The sequence below is a fragment of the Cynocephalus volans genome, chromosome 11 (genome assembly GCF_027409185.1).
Source record: "Cynocephalus volans isolate mCynVol1 chromosome 11, mCynVol1.pri, whole genome shotgun sequence".
NCBI classification, from domain to species: domain Eukaryota; kingdom Metazoa; phylum Chordata; class Mammalia; order Dermoptera; family Cynocephalidae; genus Cynocephalus; species Cynocephalus volans.
In genome coordinates this window covers 53732316-53740061 of record NC_084470.1, presented here as the reverse complement: position 1 = coordinate 53740061, position 7746 = coordinate 53732316, and positions in this window count along the sequence as shown.

Here is a 7746-nt window from a genome sequence, read left to right as displayed (position 1 = left end):
TGGCAAGGTATGAGACAAAGGAAACTTTCTGTAATCCTATGATTAAGTCTCTGTCTTTTAGTGGGGCTGAGTTGGGTATTCCCCTTCCTCAGGTCTGTTAGGCTTTGGTAAACCTCCATCAGCTAGGCTCTGGCAAAATAGTCTCCCTTGAGGGCAAGCCTTGTTAAAGAGAATAGAGAGCTCTGGGCATATTTCAATATGGTTACTTTTCCCTTCCCCCTGCCAGAAGCATGAGAGGATTTTTCTGTGATCTTTACGATGATAACTTGATAAGGCTTCTGGAGGTAAAACTCATGAAAGGATGAGGACCCCTAAGACTGGATCCCTTGGAGTTTTAAATTCCCCAGCTAGTATACACTGAGCCTCCAGCAATTCATCAATTAGTTTGAAGTCCTACTGATGCTGTCTCTAGCTGCAAGGTTCTCTCCCAGTAAACTGTGGTTCTCTGTATTCACCTGTCTCTACAGTTTTCAGGGCAACAGTTTGCCTGTACCTCAATTCTCTGATGGATCTAAGTTCCATTGATTTTCAGTCATTGATTCCAATTTGTTAAACTTTTTTCTTGTTGTGAGGATAGAAGTGACGACTTCTAAACTCTATGTGTCATACCAGAAACCAGACGTTCTGTTCACTTTTGAATCTCTCTATACTTCAGCTTCTACTACTTAAGTAACAAGAGCAAGTAACAAGACCTGGCTATGCTCCAGAGCACCACAAGAGGAAGCCTCAACTGCTATTAAGAGTATTTTTAAGGGATTATGCTTGTGTAGACATTTATTACAATTACTTATGGATAGCCTATTCACAGATACAGCAGCTGGTTACCAAGGATGGTTGACTATGGAAGGCCGTATTCACTCATTTGTTTTGGAAATATTTATCAAACACCTACTGTGTGCCAAGTACTCTTACAAATGCTGTAATATAGCCATAAACAAAATAGACAAAAATGTGTGTCCTCACGTAGCTTACATACTAGTAGGAGAAGACAGATAATAAATAGTTAAAATATGCGGTATGTCAGATAGTAAAAAGTGTGATGAAGGAAATTGAACCTGGGCAGGGAAGAGAAAGTTCAGACGGTGGAAGCAGAGGAAGGGGATGCAGCATTAAATAGGGGTGGTCAGGGAATGTCTCCCTGAGAAGATGCCCTTTGAATAGAGATCTGTCTGCTCAAGGTCAGGAAAGAAATCATGTGAATACCTGGGGAAGAATGCTCCAACACAGGGAACAGTTGGTGCTAAAGGCTGTGATTTGATGCATTCTTGGTAATGAAGGGTGGGTTGGAAGGGGAACCATATTATACTGAGCCCTGGTTTTGTGCTGAGGTGGGCGTGGTCTCACTTATGTGTTAGTATGGTCATTCTGGCTAATGTATTGAGAATAGGCTATGTTTTGGGGAGCAAGGACAGATGCAGGGACATGAGTTAGGAGGCTATTGTAATGATCCAAGTAGATGATGGCTGTTAGTCTACGGTAGTTGAGATTGAGAAGGTGAGAAGTGTTCATATTCTAGTTATATTCTCAAAGTAGAACCAATAGACTTTGCTGTTGGATTGCATGTGCTAGAGGCATGAGAGACATGGATTAATACTCACTGCCATTCTTCATTTTTGCCACAGGACTTTTGCACATGCTGATCCTCTGCCCAAAATGCTCTACCCCCAGTTAACTCCTGCTTGTACTTCAGGTCTCAGATCATTTTGGTCGGAGAGCTCTCTTGGACCCCCCGGACTATGTCAGACCCTTGATAGAAGTTCTCAGCACCACGTATCTCTCCTTCCAAACATCACAGTTATCATTGTATACTTCCTCGCGTGGTTATTGGATCAATGTCTGTGTCCCCTACCAGATTATAACCTCCATAAGGACAGAACTCTGTCTTTAGCTCTTTGTGTTATACTAATAAATATTTGCTGAGTGATTCTTTGACCCTCAACCTATGTGAGCAAATGAATCCAAGTTGAGTGCCTTTTGTGCTATGCTTTAGGGCTATGCTAATACAGCACCCAATGCACACCTGTGCTGGCTTGTCCTATCAGAGATAAACAGAACAGTTTCTAGCTTAAGGATGGGTGGAAGGTGACAAAAAGTTTCAGCCGCTTACCTGGGCTCCCCCAGATACAAACAAGTAGTACATTTTTTCACCTGTTTTTAATGTATACCACATTGTCATGGAATAGTCAGTAATCAGATGGGGCCAAGGGGCATTCTGAAAATTTTAGCTTTAGCATTATTGTTATGTGCTCTTAGAAAGCAAAACTTTTCCCTTCAGTGGCTCCTGTAAGATCCTGTTATCCTTGGTCAAGTGTCAACCTTGACTTGGAATTAAGCTGTTTAGGAAGAGAGGAAAGAATGTGTTCTGAGGTCCATCTCAGAAGGGTCCCTGGTATCTACCCTCCCACTGCCCCTAACCACACTTTCTGTGTCCATGGTCTCTGCCCTAGTCAGACCTGTCCTGCTTCTCCCTTACTCAGACTCACACATCTGTCCCCATCTCTACCTGGAGACATCTACTCACCACTGTTGGCTCCTAGCTGTCTCTTCCTCCTTCATATTCCCCTTCCTTCTTTTCCACCTCCTTCTTACTCTACACCCTCTCCCTACACTACTTTGTCCACACTCTAGGTCTCAGCTACCTGAGGCTCCAGCCCAGGCTGCCCACTGAGCCCCAGACCCGCCCAGCCAGCTGTCTACTCAGCATCTCCATACGGAAGGCCTAGGGTGTCTCACACCCAACAGTCCACCTCCATGCTTGTCTGCAGCTCAGAAAATTGTTCCTTTGCCAGAGCCTACTATCTTCCCAGTCACTCAAACCCAGACTCCCTAGACTTCCCCCTCTCCTCTGCACACGTGCCTCCAGTCCCTTCCATTTGGCAGCAATTCCTGTTCCCCCTTCTTCATCTCCATTGTCACAGCTTTCATTGAGGGCCACATTCCTTTCCAGAAAACCGTCCCAGCTAAGCAAAAGGCAAGTGTGATCCTGTGTGCACCTCTGAACATCCCCAATGCCTCAGGATAAAGTTCGGGTCCCTTAGCTGGGCAGATCAGACCCTCCTTCCAGTGCCTTCCCAAATCTCTGCCCTGTCCACTGACCATCTTGAACATTTCTCAGTTCCCCATACTCATCACATTGTCTCTGCAAATGCTCTTCTCCTGGCAGGAGAGCCCTGTGCCCCCCACTCAGGCACCCTCCCCTCCCTGCCCCAGGCTAATTTCTTCAGCACTAAGCTTCGAGCTGACCAAGGTGCCTGCCTCTTCTACAGCATCTCTCTCCCCAGCTAGCCTCTCAGAGAATGACCCTTCATTCTTAATCTTGGCTCAACGTTAGACTTACTTGGTATATTAGTCTGCTTCTGTTGCTTATAACGAAATACCTGGAACTGGGTAATTTGTAAGAAAACAAAATTTATTGCTCCCAGTGTCAGAGGCTGGGAAGTCCAAAGTCCAGGGAACACAGCAGGTGAGGGTCTTCCTTCTTGATGGGTTCAGCAGCACATTGTATCACATTGCAAGATGGTGGAAGCAGAGAGAGAGTCTCATGTGCTCTCTTTTTAAAGGCTTTAGAACCATACCCATGACCACCATTATTAATTCATTCATTAGGGCATAGATCTCAGAATCTAATCATCTCTTCAAGGCCCTACCTTTCAATTACCATAATAGGATTTCCCACCATCTTAACAGTCACAGTGGGATCAAGCTACTAAAACATAAAACTTGGGGGACACAATTCAATTCATATCACCTGGGGAGCTTTAAGTATAGACAGGTACCCTGGCCACAGCCCAGAGCAGTTAAACATAAATCTCTAGTGGCTTGTACATAGCACAGAGCAGATGTTCACATCCCAGGGGCTGGGTTGAACTGTAGGTGTCCTCTCAGTTCAGGCATGACTTGATTGGGCCAAGGACACCACTTTTCATACAGTGATAAAGATAGTAACTTCCATGCATTCTCTCACTTAATCCTCATAACCTCCCTATGAAATTCATAATGTTTATCATCCCATTTTACAGATGAGGAAACTAAAGCAAAGAGATTAAGTAATTTGCCCACTGCACAGTATACAACCAAGTACTAGTTCCTCAGTGACTTCAAGTGCAAGTTGAGAATAGAAAAGGAAAAGAGCTTTACAAATTACTGTGTTCATTCATTCATTTACTCATGCATTCATTCATTCATTCTCTCATCCTTGAGCACCTGCTACATTCACTTAATGACAATTCTATAAAAATTAATCGAAGGCCTGTTCTGGGCAAGATGTTGAAAATTAACAAATAAATAAGGCATAAAATACTCCCCTGTAGAGGATTGAATTATGTCACCCCAAAACTCACTGAAGTTTGAATTGCATCCCCCAAGTTTTATGTATTAGAAACTTAGCCCCCATTGTAACTGTTAAGAGGGTGGGAGATCCTATATGGAAATTGAAAGGTGGAGCCTTGAAGAGGTGATTGGATTGTAGGACTGTGCGGTAGGGAATGGATTAAAAATGGTGGTCAGGGGTGTGGTTCTGAGGGCTTTAAAAGAAGGAGAGTCTCTCTCTCGCTCTCTGCTCTCTCTGCTTCCACCATCTTGCAATATGAGATTCTGGATGGACTTTGGCCTTCCCAGCCTCAGAAACTATAAGCAATAAATTTCATTTTCTTTATAAATCACCCAGTTCCGTGTATTTTGTCATAAGCAACAGAAACAGACTAATACCCCCCCATCTCTTTGTAAAGGGAAGAAATAGAAATAAAATCTGAAATAATTATAGTACATTGAGATAAGTTTAGTGATAAAGGGATGCCCAAGGGCTTCTGAGAGTCCACAGAGTGCCCTGAGGGCTAAGTGGGAGGTAGTGGGAAGATAAAGGGCTGGGTGGGGAGGCCTGGGGAGGAGGGCGTCCCAAGCAGGGGAAGTAGCTGAAGCAACCCTCTGAGATGCTTTCAGGCTTGATCCTTAGCAGGGGTCGTCAACCCAAAAGTCTGCAGGGGCTGATGGGAAATGAAAATGGGTGAATCCAGCAGGTATAAGAGAAAGAACAACATTTATGTGCAGTGATAATGGGCAGCTGATGTGCCAGCTGTGGCAGCTGAAAGTGGCAGGGACAGTGATTGAATGGAAAGAACATAGCCTGCCCAGAGGGAACTCCCTCTGCCCAGCAGCTGCTGTCCACGTGGGACTATGGGCCCAGCATTGCCAGACCTGTAAGCTTGTATTTAAAAAGCTGGAAATCTGGATTTAATTGGAATCTACAGATCTTTTAATGTTAGCAACAAATTCAAATTTTAACATAGTGTTCTATGAGGGTCAAACAAAAATATCTGTGGGATGGAGAGAGCCTTCAAACCAGCCAGAGTGCCCCTGTGAGTACTGGCAGAATCTTGCAGAGGCAGAAGCCACTTAGATCTGGTTTTGGAAAGGTCACACATGGTGGCATACAGATAGAGTACAGGAAGAAAGGCAAGATCCAGGAAGCTATGGCAGGAAACAGGTAGCTGGAGAGATGGGGAGGCACTGGGAGGAGACCTCGGGAGCAGGCAAGAGATGTGGTGCAGTAGGAGGTGACCTTGTGATGTGAGGCAGTGGGTACAGAGGCTGGAGGCAGCTGTGTTGTTTCCTGGCCCAGCAGCCAGGAAAGGCTTTTTGCCTGTGAGGGACAGAGAGGGTCTGGATGTAGGGCAAGGAAGGGTAGGAATGGAGTCCTCAAGAGATACCATCAGGAAGGGAGAAAATAATAACATTTCATTTCTATCAATCCATCGTTGACAAAGTGTTTGCACACTGTCCTTTGCATTTGCCCCTCACAGCACATCTGTGTCCTCTGTAATAACATCATCAAAGAAGAGAGTGAGGCCTGGAGAGGACTAGAAACTTTTAGAATCACACAGCTTATAGAGAGCCAAGCCCGCTCTGAACCCCAGGTGCTATCTACTAGGCCTGGCTACTCATACCCCAGGCCTGGCTACTCATACAGCAGCCCGGACCAGCAGCATCCAATGCCCAGGCTGCTGCCCAACCAGTGACATCAGAACCACTGGGCATGGCACCAGTATCTTTAGAGCTCTCCGGGTGATTCCAGTGCACAGTGGGGGTGAGACTCACTGCTTTACATGCTGATTACAGCTTCCAACTTGTTTTCCTGATTTGCTGTTGGCCAAGAATGATCATTAATAGCTCTTCCTTTCACTCTCCAAGGTAACCCAGTTTGGAAAATGAAGAATATGGTTGTCCCTTCTTAAAATCTATAAAAAGTAGGGGATCGCAGGATAAATTTATTTTTAAACTGTGTTACATTTTCAAATAACAGGCTCAATAGAATTTTCTTCTATCTCTAGGCACCTTTTCAGGTGAAATTACTCTAAATCAGGTTGGAAAACTAAGGGTCTACAGTCCAAATCCAGCTCACTGTTTTCATAATAAAGTTTTACTGGAACACAGCCACTCCCATGCACTTATGTATTGTCCCTGACTACTTTCTGCTACAGTGGCAGACTACAGTAGTTGTGACAGAAAGTGTATCACCCACAACACCTAAAATATTTACTGCCTGGCCCTTTACAGAAAAAGTTTGCTGACTCCTGCCTAAATTTAAAATGTTGAGTTCAATTGTTAAGTTATTTTATATTCTTGGGTAGTCTGCCTTTTTGGACATCGTGTGGTGGCTGTGGGCTTTCACACATTCATCAGGAGTGTCCAGGAGTTCCTGCAGCTTGAGGGTTCCCAAGACCACCCTCAGTTTCAAAGATTTTTCTAGAAGAACTCACAGAACTCAGAAAGGCCATCATATTCACAGTTACAGTTTATCACAATGAAAGAATACAGACCAAAATCAGCAAAGGAGGTCCAGGAGACAGCAGTTGCAAGCTTCCGGTTTTCTTCTCTCCCGGTGCAGTCATGTGGACAGAGCTTGCTTCTTCCAGCAGTGATGCATGGTAACATGCACCAAGTATCGCCAACCAGGGGAGCTCACCCAAGCTTTGGTGTCCCGGGTTTTTATTGGGAGTTGGTCTAGGCATGGCTGACCTTAGTCACTCAATCTCCAGCCCCTCCAGAGGTCAAGCTGATACCACGTGGCCCAAGGCCCCCATAATAAATCACGTTGTTATAGACTAACTGGAATAACTCCAGACCCGCAGGTGAAGAAAGACACTCATCACACAGGATATGCCAAGGGCTTAGAGATTATCTCCTAGGAGCAGGTCAGGGTTCAGACCTTTCTTTGGAATATACAGGGTGACAACCCAGACTTCCTCTTACTGGGCAGAGCTACCTGCTGAAGAATTTTAACATAACACCAGCACTTGCTCTTTTCCTTGACCTTTGCTCAACACCAGGTTCAGTCCACAGCACCTTAGAACCACCTGGGCAGCACTTAAATAGCCCCATGCCTAGTCTCCACTCCAGACTAATTAAACTAGATTCTCTAGGTGTGGGGTCTGGGCATCAGTATCTTTAGATTGTATCCCTGGGGATTTGATACTGAGGCAAATTTAAGAGCCACTGGGTATAGGCTCTAGGACCATTCCACCCCTGTGGGCAAAATACAGACAAGTACAGCAGGAAGGTATAGATAGAGCAGTTGAGCGTGTTTGGGCAGGGAGAGTGTTCTTCTTGGAGGGTCAGGAAAGGACCTGGTATTCATGCTGGGCCTAGGAGGACCAGACAGATATAAGCCTTGGAGGAGGAGGAGTTGTAGAGACAGAGGAGTAAGTGGACACAATTATTTAGAACTTGGCATTATGAAAGGGAAAACAA